The sequence below is a fragment of the Melospiza georgiana genome, chromosome 8 (genome assembly GCF_028018845.1).
Source record: "Melospiza georgiana isolate bMelGeo1 chromosome 8, bMelGeo1.pri, whole genome shotgun sequence".
Lineage (NCBI taxonomy): Eukaryota > Metazoa > Chordata > Aves > Passeriformes > Passerellidae > Melospiza > Melospiza georgiana.
Genome location: NC_080437.1, coordinates 36,133,852 through 36,147,630, shown reverse-complemented (window position 1 = coordinate 36,147,630; position 13,779 = coordinate 36,133,852). Strand labels below are relative to the sequence as shown.

The following is a 13,779-nucleotide window of genomic DNA, read 5'->3' as shown; positions in this document are numbered from 1 at the left end:
CACTGTGGTTAGAGGATTTCTGACTGCCAAACTGGGGGAACCATACAAAAAACACCCCTGGGAAAGTCCAAAGCATCCCTCCAAAATGCACCTCAGCCTTGCAAAGGCTGTCTTGATAGAGGAGGTCAGAACTTCACATGGAGCTGAAGGGTTCTCCTGAGGCTGGCTTTGAAAGCAAGGAGTCAAAACCTCTTTGGAGCAAAACAAATTGATCAATTCAGTGATATCACAAAACGCCAAAACCTCTTTGAAGCAACACACACTGATCAATTCAGTGATACCACGAAAAGCCAAAACCTCTTTGGAGCAACACAAAGTGATCAATTCAGTGATACCACGAAAAGCCAAAACCTCTTTGGAGCAAAACAAATTGATCAATTCAGTGATACCACGAAAAGCCAAAACCTTTTTGGAGCAACACAAATTGATCAATTAAGTGATACCACAAAAAGCCAAAACCTTTTTGGAGCAACACACATTGATCAATTCAGTGATACCACGAAAAGCCAAAACCTCTTTGGAGGAACACACAACTGATCAATTCAGTGATACCATGAAAAGCCAAAACCTCTTTGGAGGAACACATGTTGATCAATTCAGTGATACCACTTCCATGGTGTGGAAATTGAGACACCAGAACCAAACCTCGAAAAACTGAAACCTTCAGGCCAGCAATGGCTTCACCAAATGGAAAATTCCCCCCTGCATTTGCAGAGTGGATGAACTGAATGGATTAATGAGTAGTATGGGAAAAATAAATAGTTGACAATCCTCACTAGCTCAGAGCTGCCAACAAGGAGCAGTGACATCCATCTCCATCTCTCCTGCCCCAGCTTCCCCTGGCCATTCCAGCAAGATGCTCCCAAGCTGCCCACAAGCTCTGCTGCCACCCAGGAGCTGTGCTGGGGGAGCAGGATGCTGCCAGGACACCTGGAGACACACAAACACCTGCAGGTGCTCAACGGTGCAGGAAGCAAACACATCACAGCAAGCATCCCAAACCTCTGGATATGTCAACAGGCCACAAAGGTGAAGAGAAGTCAGAGGTGACATCAAAAACAGCTCCTTGAAGGGCAGGAAATTCTTCAGCCATGTTTTGCTGATGATCTAGAACAGAAGTCCTTGGGCTTTGAGATATTTCCCTGCTTTTTTTCCCCCAGGACTGCAGCCTGACGAGTACATGTGATAGCAGTAAGAACGTGGATTAATAAAAAGTATTTTTTTCTCAGTTCATCAACTTTTAAACACTAAAGGAAGATTCTCCTTGAAGGATAAGTCCTCGGGACCCTCAACAGAACACTCTGGTTCAGCACTAAAATTAAAAACCAGCCATTACACCAAGTGACTACACGAACAAAATTCCGTATGAAAACATTTAAAGTACATTAGATTTTTGGTCAAGATGAAAGCCTGAGAAAGAAAAAAAAAATATCCAGCAATCTATTCTAATTGGGTTCCCATGGTAACTGTACAATTGGGTTTTTCAGTATAACATCCCAAAGGCCCAATGCACACTTGTAAAATATACTTCAAACAGCCGGAATTGTTTTTACATTACAGCACTCCCAGGAAGATCAATTACTATACATCCCCACCCTAACTATTAGTGGCAGGAGATGTTAACACTATTGGCCATATTAACATAAGTCATGTAAAAAACCCCACATATCACCATCATTATATAAAACTAATTACACACTTCAGATTCATCAAACACGTTCCGAGTAATAAACCAATACCAGTCTTGTCACCAGATCATGTTTACTGAATGCAAGAAATCAACCCCAAATATATGCCAAAGCATTTTTGCTTCTCATATTGATCCCAAGGATAAACAGAATCAATCATTAATAATTACATTATAAGATGACCCAGAGGGTTAATCATATTCTTAGAAAGTCTCGCTGAGGAATCAAATATAATGGCACAAAAAGGCAACTGAAATGCATTTAAATCCAGGGCGAGCTGCATTAACAATAATAGAAAATAAAGTACATTAAACTGGTGCAATCAGGGAAAATAATATTATTGCTATGTTTTAAAAAATAATAAAATAAGCGTTTTTTACTTCCCTGGCAGGGTGGGCAGCCCTGGCACAGCGTGCCCAGAGCAGCTGTGGCTGCCCCTGGATCCCTGGCAGTGCCCAAGGCCAGGCTGGACATTGGGGCTGGAGCACCTGGGACAGTGGGAGGTGTGGGAACAGATGTTCTTTAAGGTCCCTTCCAACCCAAACCCTTCTGGGATTTCATAATTTATTTTAAAAGTTTGTTTCAGCTGAAGCACTTTGCCTTGTTGGATCCCACTTTCACCTTCCTAAAGCACGACCCTGGCCAGACAGACAGATTTTATTCCATCCCACTGCCTAAACCTCCACGTTAAAAGGGAATGGTGATCCAGGCCCACTAAGCTGGATTCCAAACCAATGAATTCCCTAATATTTCAGAAAAAAAAAAAAAAAAAAAACCAAACCAAACCAAAAAACCCCAAACCAACAACTGTGGCCAGCTTGAATAAACCACATCAACCAAAAATTTTCATATTTTACGGAGTCAGCCAAGAACCAGAGAGGTATTTCTGTTGTCAGCAGGAGACTGTGCAAGGGATTTCCCATTTCCCAGACGGTTCCCACTGCACCTCTGCCCATCCTTAAATCCAGCAGGGTGCAGGGAATGTGAACTGTGGGAATTGTTTCTGCAGGACACGGGTGACAGCAGAACTCTCCTGTCCCCACCACCAGCCCAGGCTGCCAAGGCAGGCTCGTGCTGCCCGTGTACTGCCACGTGCTGAACACTCATCTGCTGGTTTTATGATGTGAAACAGAAAAATTAATCTTTTAACAGGACCTTAAGTATACTTTAGGTGTTTATTAAAAAGTGTAACTAATTAACAGACCTTCTGCACACTTGAATGTACAAACAAGCCGAGATAAGAGCATTGTTTGCCTTGTGCTGACTGATCTAAAGCACTCAGATAATTTCAGTATTCCTGATGATGATTATGCAGCAGCAGCACTGACAAGACAGCACTAATTCTTGCTATCTGCTAATGCAGGGTTACCTGGAGGGACCTAAATCTGCACGTGGAGCACAGAGATGGCAGCATTCACACAACAAAACACTCTGACTCCACTGGGCTGTGCTAATATATATATTAAAATACTGACTGCATTGATCTGCACTAAAAGGTGGCATTTGTATAAAAATGAAAGGCTAAAACGCATCCATCAGGTCATAACTCAAATTATTATTTATTCCACACTGCCAAGCTGCTCAAGACTCCAGGCCATTGGTCAATGCTGCTATTTTAACTCCTATTTCACTCAAAAAGGACAGAAGTCAGAACCTTTGTTTTAATGAACTCCCCTCTTCTTCTCTGCAATTAAAGGTGATTTGCTCAGGTATGTTTAATAACCTTCAGACTCCCTGCTGCATCAGGGAGAATTTCAGCTGCACATCCAAGTTTTACAAGTGACATGAAAAGATACCTGAAACTATCTGAATCATTTAATTTGGTCCAGAATAACCTGATACTCCTGACAGCTACCAGGACATGGTAATTTAGGTGGGCAGATATAAAATAGTAAATAAGGAAACAACTCCAAAAAGGATTAGCAAAAAGCATCAAAACAGCAACATATTCCAAATAACTTTTACAATTACTCAAATTCATTAAAATCCAAACCCCACAAGCTTTATTGGCATTCAATAAATTGCCTGGACCATAAGCAGCTCAGTTTTAAAACTCCATTCTGTATTTATGAAGAATACCTCAGCACAGGTTTAGTTTTATAGTTTGGTTGCTCCTCCAGCTGTGTGTTAAACTTAATGCTGGCCCAAGCACACCTGTGCAGGGTGATATGTCAGAAATACTCAATTCAACAGGGGTTTTTCCTTACATAGGAGGATTTTACCCATTATACCTTCAGATAAATCAGCACAATTACTGGTCAGTAACATTCCCAGCTATCAGCAGAGGGAGGGAATTCAGGTCTGGAATTCTGCTGCAAGGACACCGAGCTTTTCACTTTTTAATTACAGCATTAATGAAGTTAAAGCTCCCAAACCTACCCCAAATGTGTTCTGCAACCTGTCACTACCTAAAAGATTCCAAACCTCCCGAAATTAAAACTTCACCCTCCATTTTCCCATCAGTTACATTCTCCTCACCAGTCCAGATATCTTATGAACACTGGGTAAACGAGAGAATTGCACAATCCGTCAATAAAATAAACGTATTTTCAACTCCTGTCCAGATGACTCAAGTTGTCAGTAAAAACTGCCACCAGCGCTGCGCTTGCAGAAAAATGTCCATAAATGCATTATTGCGACTGGCAGATCGATGTCCATAATAAAAACAAATAGAGTTAACAAGTGCTGGCTCCTCCAGTTATGCCACGGCTGGGATGTGCATCCAGCCTCCCTGACAACTGCTGGGAATGGGCAGTGCCAGCTCCACAGGCAGGCAGCATCGTGCTGCAGGAGCTCTGCAGTGTCAGAGGGAACATTAGTGCCTGCAGGATGGATTTAGGAGCTCCATGTGCTCAGGATGTGACATGGGAACAGAGCTCCTGCTCAAATGGCTGAAGCTCTGCTCCATCATCATGCTAGGAAGGATTTGTTCCCTGGCACAGGTGCCCAGAGCAGCTGTGGCTGCCCCTGGATCCCTGGCAGTGCCCAGGGCCAGGCTGGGCATTGGGATTGGAGCACATGGGACAGTGGGAGGTGTCCCTGCCATGGCTGGGGTGGAATGGATGGGATTTAAGGTCCCTTCCCACCCAAACCACGCTGGAATTCTGAGATGGGATTTAAGGTCCCTGGGTGGCACTGGATGGGCTTTACAGTCCCTTCCTTCCCACCCAAACCATTCTCTGATATTGTTCTGAGAACTCTGAAATAGCAACTCACCAGCAGAAAGGCTTTTTCTTTCAGAAATTAAGTGTAATTCAGATCAGCTGTGTCCCAGGCAGAACGGCTGACTGGGCTGGAGGCTGCTGTCTAATTTTGACCCCCCAACACTCCTGGACCTCCAATTTGTTCCCATGAAGCTCTTCCAGCACCAACACCTGAACAACCACCCTGCAGCCCCACAGGTGAGGATGCACAGAGGAGGGGGACAGGGAATTGCACATTGGCTGCTCTGCCACCCTGAGGGTTAATTCACAAGCATCAGCTGCTCTCAGTTCTCCAAAACCTTATTTGTATAGGAAAAAAAACCCACTACAAAACCAGCCATGCATGTCTTTGACATGCCCTCCTTTGGATTTTTGGCACTACTGCTCCTTCTGGGTGTTTCCCCTGTCAGCAGTGAGTTTAACCAGAGCTGCTCAGGTGCAGCCCTTCCACCTCACCCACACTTCTCATAACAAACATCCTGCTTTTCCTGCACAAATCCTTAATTCAGCCATTCAGGGCAACCCCTGAGCCCTCCCAAGGGGCAGCAGCTTCTCCTGCAGGCCCTGCTCCCCTCAGTGATGCCATGAGCTGATCCTCTGCACAGGTGAGGCATTAAACAGTGGTGACAAGGTAATTACAGAGTTATCAAGAGGTAAAGCAGCCACGGTAACACAAGTTAGTCTCTAACTACAACAGTTTCCTGTAGAGCTTCTGTTCTCCTGCTGCAATAATTGGTGTAATGAACTTCTCACGGGCCAGAATGCAGATAGGAATTGCTAAAGCCTCCTCACAAGCTCACACTGCCACATCTTTTTCCTGCTGAAACCTGAAGATTTTGGTAGAACAGTCATTTCTGTTCGAAAACAAAGCAAACAAAAGTTTTACTATGAAAAGATCATGTCACAGACTGACAACATTCACAAGAAAAGGATGTTTTTAGACATTGAAGGGGTAGGTTTTACCCCAGAAACAATGAGCCCACAGCCCCAACTTTAGTTGCCAGTGCATAAGGGAGACAGGCAGTGCTTGGGGGCCAAAACCTTTGACAGGTTTGCAAGGGAACTCTGTCATCCCAACAGACCCCTCCAGACGATGACCCTTGTGCAGGGTAAGCACAAGCCTGGACACAAAAGAGACTTGAGAAACGACTGTCACAGCACCTGTGTAATACCCCAGCACATAAAACTGAGATTTCTCAAAGTGGAACACTGCACAGACTGCATCTCACCATTCAATAAGAGCTCCATTCCACAAAAATAAGATACACATCACCACAAATACAGTTTATTTGGGAGGAGCAAATAAATTAATTCTTTACATTTACCGTGCTTTAAAAGCTGCATGCAATTATGTTATTGTATAATGTATTGTATATTGTATAACAGATTCTGTAGTATTGTATAATAGATTGTATGATATTGTATATATATTGTATAATATGTATTATATACATTATATTGTATTATCATATTATATAACTATTTATATTTTATATAGATAATTATATATATTATATATAATTATTATAATATATACACTACATATATTATATATTATATATTATATATTATACATGATTATATATAATATACATTATATTATAATATATTACTGTATTGTATTATTGTATTATATATATTATATTGTATAATATATTGTATAATATTTAAATTACTTTAAAACACCTGCAGATCTTGGCTTTTGTATCAGTGCTGAAAGGATATTTTCAGATTAACATTAATTTCTTATTATCAGAGTGGGTCTAATCCCTCTTATTATTATTTCTTATATTAGAGCGGGTCAGGCTGGGAGGGACCACAGCGGCTCACACGGTTCCACCAGCGGATCCCCGAGCACATGGCACAGCACGGCGCTCAGACACTTCTGGAATATTCCCAGCGAGGGAAACCCTACAAGCACCCTGGGCAGGCTCTTGGGCAATTATTTAGGTGCAGTTTTCGCTCCCGGAGCCCATCCAGCAGCAGCGCCGCCCCCCGCGCCCCGGGGATGCTCCATGAAGGGACCGGCCCTTCCCGGAGCGATTATTTTGGAAATTGACAGAAACCCGCTGTGAGCCCAGGCTGCTGCCATCCATCCCCCTTTCCCCAGCACTGTTCCAAGAATAACCAGCAGGTTTTTGGAGGCCGGGCTCCCCCGCAGCCCCAGCCCCGACGGGTCTGCGCTGCCCCGGCTCTGCGGGCTCCGGGGACCGAGCATCCCCCGCTCACCCGGCCCGCCTGCCTGCCCACCCTCCGGGCCGCCGCTGCCTGTCCCTGTCACTGCCGGTAGCCTGTGGCTGTCCCTGGAGCTCTGGGGCCGTGCCTGGCGCTGTCTGGCTGTCCCTGGAGCACTCTGGCTGTCCCTGGGGTCCCCGCGGCCGCGTTCCCCGCGCACCTGCCCGCGCCCCGGGATGGCCGCGGCCGCTCCGCACAGGCCGCGCTGCCGGGGCGGGGCCGGGGCCGCCCGGAAGCCGCAGCCGGCCGGGGGAAGGGGAAGAGGCAGAGCCGGGGAGCTCCAGGCGGCTCCGGGAGGGAGCCGGGAGGGGCTTGGGCCCTGCTCCCTGCTCGTGCGGCCGCGGCCGGTGCGGCCCGGCTGGGGCTGGGGCTGGGGCTGGGCCGCACGCGTGGGAAAAACGCGGAGTTGTGTAAAAATCAACCCAAACCCAGCGATCTGTGCACGCTGACACGGCTGGGGGGGCTCATCTGGGGAGGAGAATGCTCCAGAGAGAGCTCAGAGCCCCTTGCAGGGCTTAAAGGGCTCCAGGGGAAGCTCCAGGGAGAGCGTCCAGGAGAGCTCGGCTTGGGATAAGGGATGGAGACACAGGACGCAGCGAATGGCTTTAAACTGAAAGTGGGTGGATTTAGATGGGAAACTGGGGAAGAAATTATTCGATGTGAAGAAGCTGAGACCCTGGCACAGGTGCCCAGAGCAGCTGTGGCTGCCCCTGGATCCCTGGCAGTGCCCAAGGCCAGGCTGGACATTGGGGCTGGGAGCACCTGGGACAGTGGGAGGTGTCCCTGCCATGGCTGGGGTGGAACAGGATGGGATTTAAGGTCCTTTCCAACCCAAACCAGTCTGGAATTCTGAGATTTACAAAGTAACGAGTGAGGTGGGGACAGAAAATTAACAACCAAGTGTAGGAGAAGCATTTGATAAATACAATTCCTAAAAGGAGACATGGAGGAGATAAAAATAAGTGAAACGCCAGAAGAAAGTGATCTTGCAGTGAGGTTTATTTGAAGTAATAAAACTCAAAAGAACAAGATACGAAATGCCAGTAGAGTTTGCAGCAAGAAACCACTAATTTCCAAGCTGGAGAATCAGAGTCTCAATCTGAGTTACATCAGCAAAAATGTTATGAGTTTATATGATTCAGAAACTGTCACAAAATGAAGGAGTCCACTTGGGAAGCATCAGAACAATATTTAAAAAGTCATTGCAGAATTCAGGAAATCCTTTTTTTTCATAGGGGAAATTTTGTAAATAAATACAGAACTAGCAACACTGAGGTGGTGCCTGTGTGTTAAATCTGATTCTAAAAGAAATAGAAAATAAATGTAAAATATGGTCCAAAGTGCAGAAGTTTCCCCAATACAATTGAAAATAGTTGTACTGGAGCAACTGACATTTACTGATGAGAAAATGAAGCTTTTCCCTAGTTCTAATGAAGCTTGGATTAATGGTCAATTAAAAGGTGCTGCCACTGCATGTCCATACAAAGGCAGTGGCTTATGGGAGGTTGATCCTCTCTCTAAATAAAAAAATCAAGCTCTGTACTGGATGGGATACCCTAGAAATAGTTATTCTAAACTGGCTGGAATATTCTCTGTGTCCTGATATCCTTATCAGAAAAGTAGCCAGTTCCTGAAACTTTATTATAAGTGGAAACCTCCCCAAAATACATATTAATCTTCTCTGCCTCCTCTCCCAAGGTGATCTCCTTATTGCCTGGAGCATGAAAATTGATTATCTTTAATATGATTTTAGTTTGCATTATAACAGGCTTGAATAGGGAATGTAAAATATCCAGATTTCCTTAAACCCTACCATCTTGGGCTTTGGCAGTGGGTCCAAAGTTGTGTGTTTGCACTATAAAGGAAAGTTTCTCTGTGCTGTTTCAAACTTTGCTGCGTTGGAACTTGATGAAGTGTCACTTATTCCTGTTTATAAATGAGGTGGGAAAGGTGCTTCTGACCAGTGTTCACTCTGCCCTCAGAATTATGAAAGTCCTATTCAAATCTCTGACCCTTCTGCTGGCCAAGTTCGGATCTTTGTCACTTCAAGTATCACTTCAAGCACTGAACTCTTGGATTTCCAGCCCTTTAACAACGAGACACTGTGCCCTGTTAGATGTGTCTAATTTTCTCCCTAGAATAATTCCAGCATTCAGTGACACATTCAGTCTAGTTCACTAACAGTAAAACTTGCGAGTGAATTTTCATAACACTGATCCTGTAAAAAGGCACTAAACTTCTAAAACTTTTTCAAGTCACGTCCAATATCTTGTTTTTCATTCCAGGCATTTTCTCTCAGTTTTTATTTTACTTAAGCCTGCTGCTTATAAGGCATTGCATTTCCTCTCAGTTCTTTATTTGTTATGAATTGTTATTTAATGTGGCATTTTCAGGGACAGGATGGTATTTCCCCAGGACTGGAACATCTGTCTGCAGTTGTCTTCCAAGCAAACCAAAGCTTAAACCAACACATGAACTTTACAGTCAAAGATTGTGGTGGGGTGGGATGGAAAAACTGAAAAGGAAGGGTTTTATTAAATGCCTTGAGATGTCAATTCACAACTATTTCAGCCTGGATTAAATTCCTTGCTGAGGACTAACCTCTGGAAGCATCTCCTTTCTGCAACATCTGCTGTGGAGGAGAGGCTTGGGCACTGGAGCTGGAAGGACCCTCTGGCCAGGCGCAGGGACAAACAGATGGGGCCTGGGGAAGATGCAGGATTGCAAATCGCTGCGATTTGGACCTCACTTGTAGGTCCTTAATTTCCCCCCAGAGAAAATTGTCAGATTGGAGCAGAGGCATGAAATATTTCTGCCTTTGTGTGTGTGTGCCTTACTGAGTCAGAGCCTGGCCTGGAGCGCTTCCTCTGCTCCTCCGGCCTCTCCTCAGCTGCAGAGAGCCCCAGCAATGGCACCTGGTGTGAGTTCACTTCAACCAGTAAATAAGCCTTGCCTTTCACTGTTGGAATCACCAGGAAAAATGAAAAAAAAAAAAAAAAAGAAAAAAAAAAGAGAGCAGGCTGAATGAAACCAGAAACTGTGGTTTTGTTTGCCAAGACGCTCGTGTTTTCTCAACAGCAGGGATGTGTCCTGCAAATTTAAATCTGGAAATGTTCCTGTCCTTGCAGAGCTGGGCACGTTGTGTGCTTTAATTGGCCCTGTGTGTGTGAAAACATTCCCAGTCTGGTTTCTTAACAGGATTTGAGTAATAGAAGTAGTCTCTTATACAAAACTTTTGTTTGCAGCATACTGGGAGCTGGTCTCTGTGTTTTAATTGATGAGAAATGCTGGGGGGCACCTGGGTCACTGGGAATCACTGGGAACTCGAGCTTGATGGGTGTGTGAGGGCAAGGAGTTAAATTTTGATGGCTTGGGTTGTGATCTGTAGGTAAGAAAAGAGATCCAAGGGTTGTTCTGAAGATGTGCCATTTTCTGGGGCTCCCCCTTCAGTCTGGGTCAGAGCAGTTGGAGCATTTCAAACCTCCATAATTCTTTAAATTCAAGGGAAATCAGATAAAAATATGTACATTTTAACTTGCCATTATCTTTGAAATATTTTGTAACCCTCACTAATTAATCTTATTTCTCTCCCTCTTCCCCCAAAATAGTCTCCTAACTTATTTGACTCCACTTTTCATGTGGAAGCACAGAGTCATCTCTATTGAAAAAAAACAAAGAGTAAAGCAGGAGTTAGGATTGAGCAGGAATACAAGTGGTTCCTGTGCTGGGAGAGGAAGGAAATTGGGTGGTTCGAGGTGTAGAATTACTGGTAAGTTAAGAATATGTATTTTAGTAGGCAAAGCATTTTCAGTACTTATGAAGAAGCTTGGGATCGGGAGAAATATGATTTCCTGTAATCAAGGTGCTGGGAGTTGTTTGCCAGCCACTAATGCCTTTAGGGAAATCTCATAGCAAAGCGTGTAAATGAAAGGGATATTAGCAGAGATTGGCTGCATTTTCTTTAGGGCAAAACTGTAAAAAGTTATGGTGTTTCATATGCCCTACTTCAGGTGCTTTAGTTATCTCCTGGCTGCTCTATTCCAGAAGTTGTTGGAAAATGTTTTGACAAATATCGGTGAAGCTAACCCGGTATAAATTTTATCTGTTGTGGTACAGAGAAATTTGTGTGGTGAAAAAAAATTATAAATGTTAAATAAGAGGAATTTTGGGTCAATAAGACCACTGATAAATCTCCTGTTAAATTAAGTGTGCCTGGAGTCCTATATTTAGTGAAGCTATTGCCAAATTCCAGGAAGGCTCAAACATTTCCGATAATTATTACAGCAAAATTTACAGCATATATTTTTTTCCTATTGACACATTAAGCATATTTGAAAGAGAACACATCCTTCAGGGGACTTGGTGATTGTAGCCTGGGTAGAGATGTGCCCAGCCTCATAATCATTGCCAGTTGTTTGAGAAATTACAGAACCATTGAGGGATTTGGGGGGGAAGGGGCCTTAAAGATCACCCAGTGCCACCCCAGCCATGGCAGGGACACCTTCCCCTGTCCCAGGTGCTCCAGCCCCAGTGTCCAGCCTGGCCTTGGGCACTGCCAGGGATCCAGGGGCAGCCCCAGCTGCTCTGGGCACCCTCACAGAGAACAATTCCTAATTCCCAATATCCCATCCATCCCTGCCCTCCTTATTCTGCTATTCCCCCATTATCCTATCTCTACACGCTCTTGTGAAAATATTCCTAATAATTCATTTTATTTCGGATGAGTTTTCCTCTCTCCATCCCTCCCTGTGCCATGGGCAGGTGAGGTGCCAACAGTGCATTCACAGAACTCACAGCCTCCCTTCCTTGGTAGGGACAGACCCGTGTGTTTGCTGGGAGAGGCTGGAAATCAAATCAAGTTAATTCCTTTTGGTCCCTCTCAGCAGGCCGTGTGTGCATGTGTGGGGTTGTGTGGAGTCACATATTGCATTCCTAGAATTGAATCCACTTGGAGTTGGTCCTAATGTGCCTCTTGCACCGGAGGAAATGGATATTACGCTTGCTGGGTTGAAACGTGCGCTCAAATGCATTGGGAGTTTGATACTATTTTTCAAACTGCCAAATAGATAATGTCAGAACATTTCTGAAATGGGATCCTAACATCAAGATATACTGCACCAATCAGCTCACATCAGGCAAAGTACAGCGTAAAGCCGGGGATGGAGGAAACTACTACAGAATTTCCATTTTCATTCCCTATGTCAACAGCTTTGTAACTTACTAGTAGATTGTTTTATGTTTTCCAGACATATTCTCAGTAGACCACAAACACTACATTCAGCTCAGCCTTCAGAACCCAAAGAATTAGATATGCTGTAGTTTATGAAATGGATGTTTATGAAAGTATCCTTTGTTTGAATTGCTGGAAAACCCAACATGAATTCAAACTTTGACAGCGTAAGCAGAAAATAAGAGGGCCATAGTGATCTCCCAAATGTAGCCTTAACTATTGAGGTTCTCATATTGAAAATGCAATTTTCTGTCTCGATGTTTATGAATGTCTTCAAATTCCCTTTCATAATAGCCCCTTTTTGACAGGCCTTTTTCAACTCTGAAATATGAGAAGAAAGGTTGCAGCAGAGTGTAGAATATACCATTACAGGAGGTGCACCTCTGTCCCTCAAGCCACACGCGCTCCTTCGCGAGGCAGGGATGATAAATGCTCGTGGAGGAGCTTGCAGAGCCCAAGATCCGTGGCAGAGAAACAGGATTCTTTCAGCGAATGCCAGGCGGTTCAGATGCTGAAACACACTGCGACACTTTGGGGAGCCTGTCTCTGTAAAACGTGTGGATTCTGGGCGATTTTGTGAGCTGGGTGTGACTCCAGCCCCGCAGGATCTGAGTGCTGGCAAAGCTCATCGCACACAGTCAGAGCTGTTAACGTGGAATTGCTCCCCACCGGTAGCAATGTGTGGGGTTTGGGGAGAGGACCTGCAATGAAGGGCTCCAGTTCCCTCTGGATCACCCGTGTGCAGTTCTCACATTGTCCTGCTGCTTTTGTGAGAGGCTGGTGGCCGCTGAGGGAAGAGTTCCTCAGGAGCTTTCATCCCTGCAGCCTGCCCAGCTCAAGGGAGGGGTTCTCTCCTCTGCTCTGCTCCAGGGACCCCACCTGGAGGCTTGTGCCCACCTTTAGGGTCCCCAGCGTAAATCCAGAGGAGCCCTGGGGCTGCTCCAAGGGCTGGAGCCCCTCTGGAGCCAGGCTGGGACACCTGGGGGGGCTCACCTGGGCAGGAGCAGCTCCAGGGAGAGCTCAGAGCCCTGGCAGGGCCTAAAGGGGCTCCAGGAGAGCTGGAGAGGGACTGGGGACAGGGATGGAGGGACAGAATGACCTTAAGCTGAAGAAGAGTAGGTTTAAATTAGACATTATGAAGAAATCCTGTCTTCACTTCTTGTCTTAATAACATTTTTATATAAATACAGCGTGAACTGTGAGTAGTCCCTAAAATGCAGTAAGCTAAAATGAAAATAAATGGAAGTGAAAATGTTTATCTTCTTTTTTTCCCCTTTCTTTCTATTTTTTCCCTCTATTTAGTGCTTCTGTGACATGAATTGTCCCATAATAGTGGTGGGACATACCCAGGGCTGTTCCTATCCCTGACACCAATCTTGTCTTGGGTCTGGGTTCAGCTCCCCGTTCAAACAGCAGCCTGAGT

The 13,779-nt window shown here is 44.8% G+C and overlaps 1 protein-coding gene across 1 annotated transcript in view; it reads right to left on the bottom strand.

The window, feature by feature from the left end:
• Positions 1-7,345, bottom strand: part of MGMT (O-6-methylguanine-DNA methyltransferase) — a 133,847-nt gene extending 126,502 nt beyond the window's left edge. The window contains exon 1 of the mRNA XM_058029284.1: positions 7,287-7,345. The gene's annotated coding sequence lies outside the window, so the exon portion shown is untranslated. The remainder of the gene's footprint in view (positions 1-7,286) is intronic.
• Positions 7,346-13,779: the final 6,434 nt, after the last annotated feature.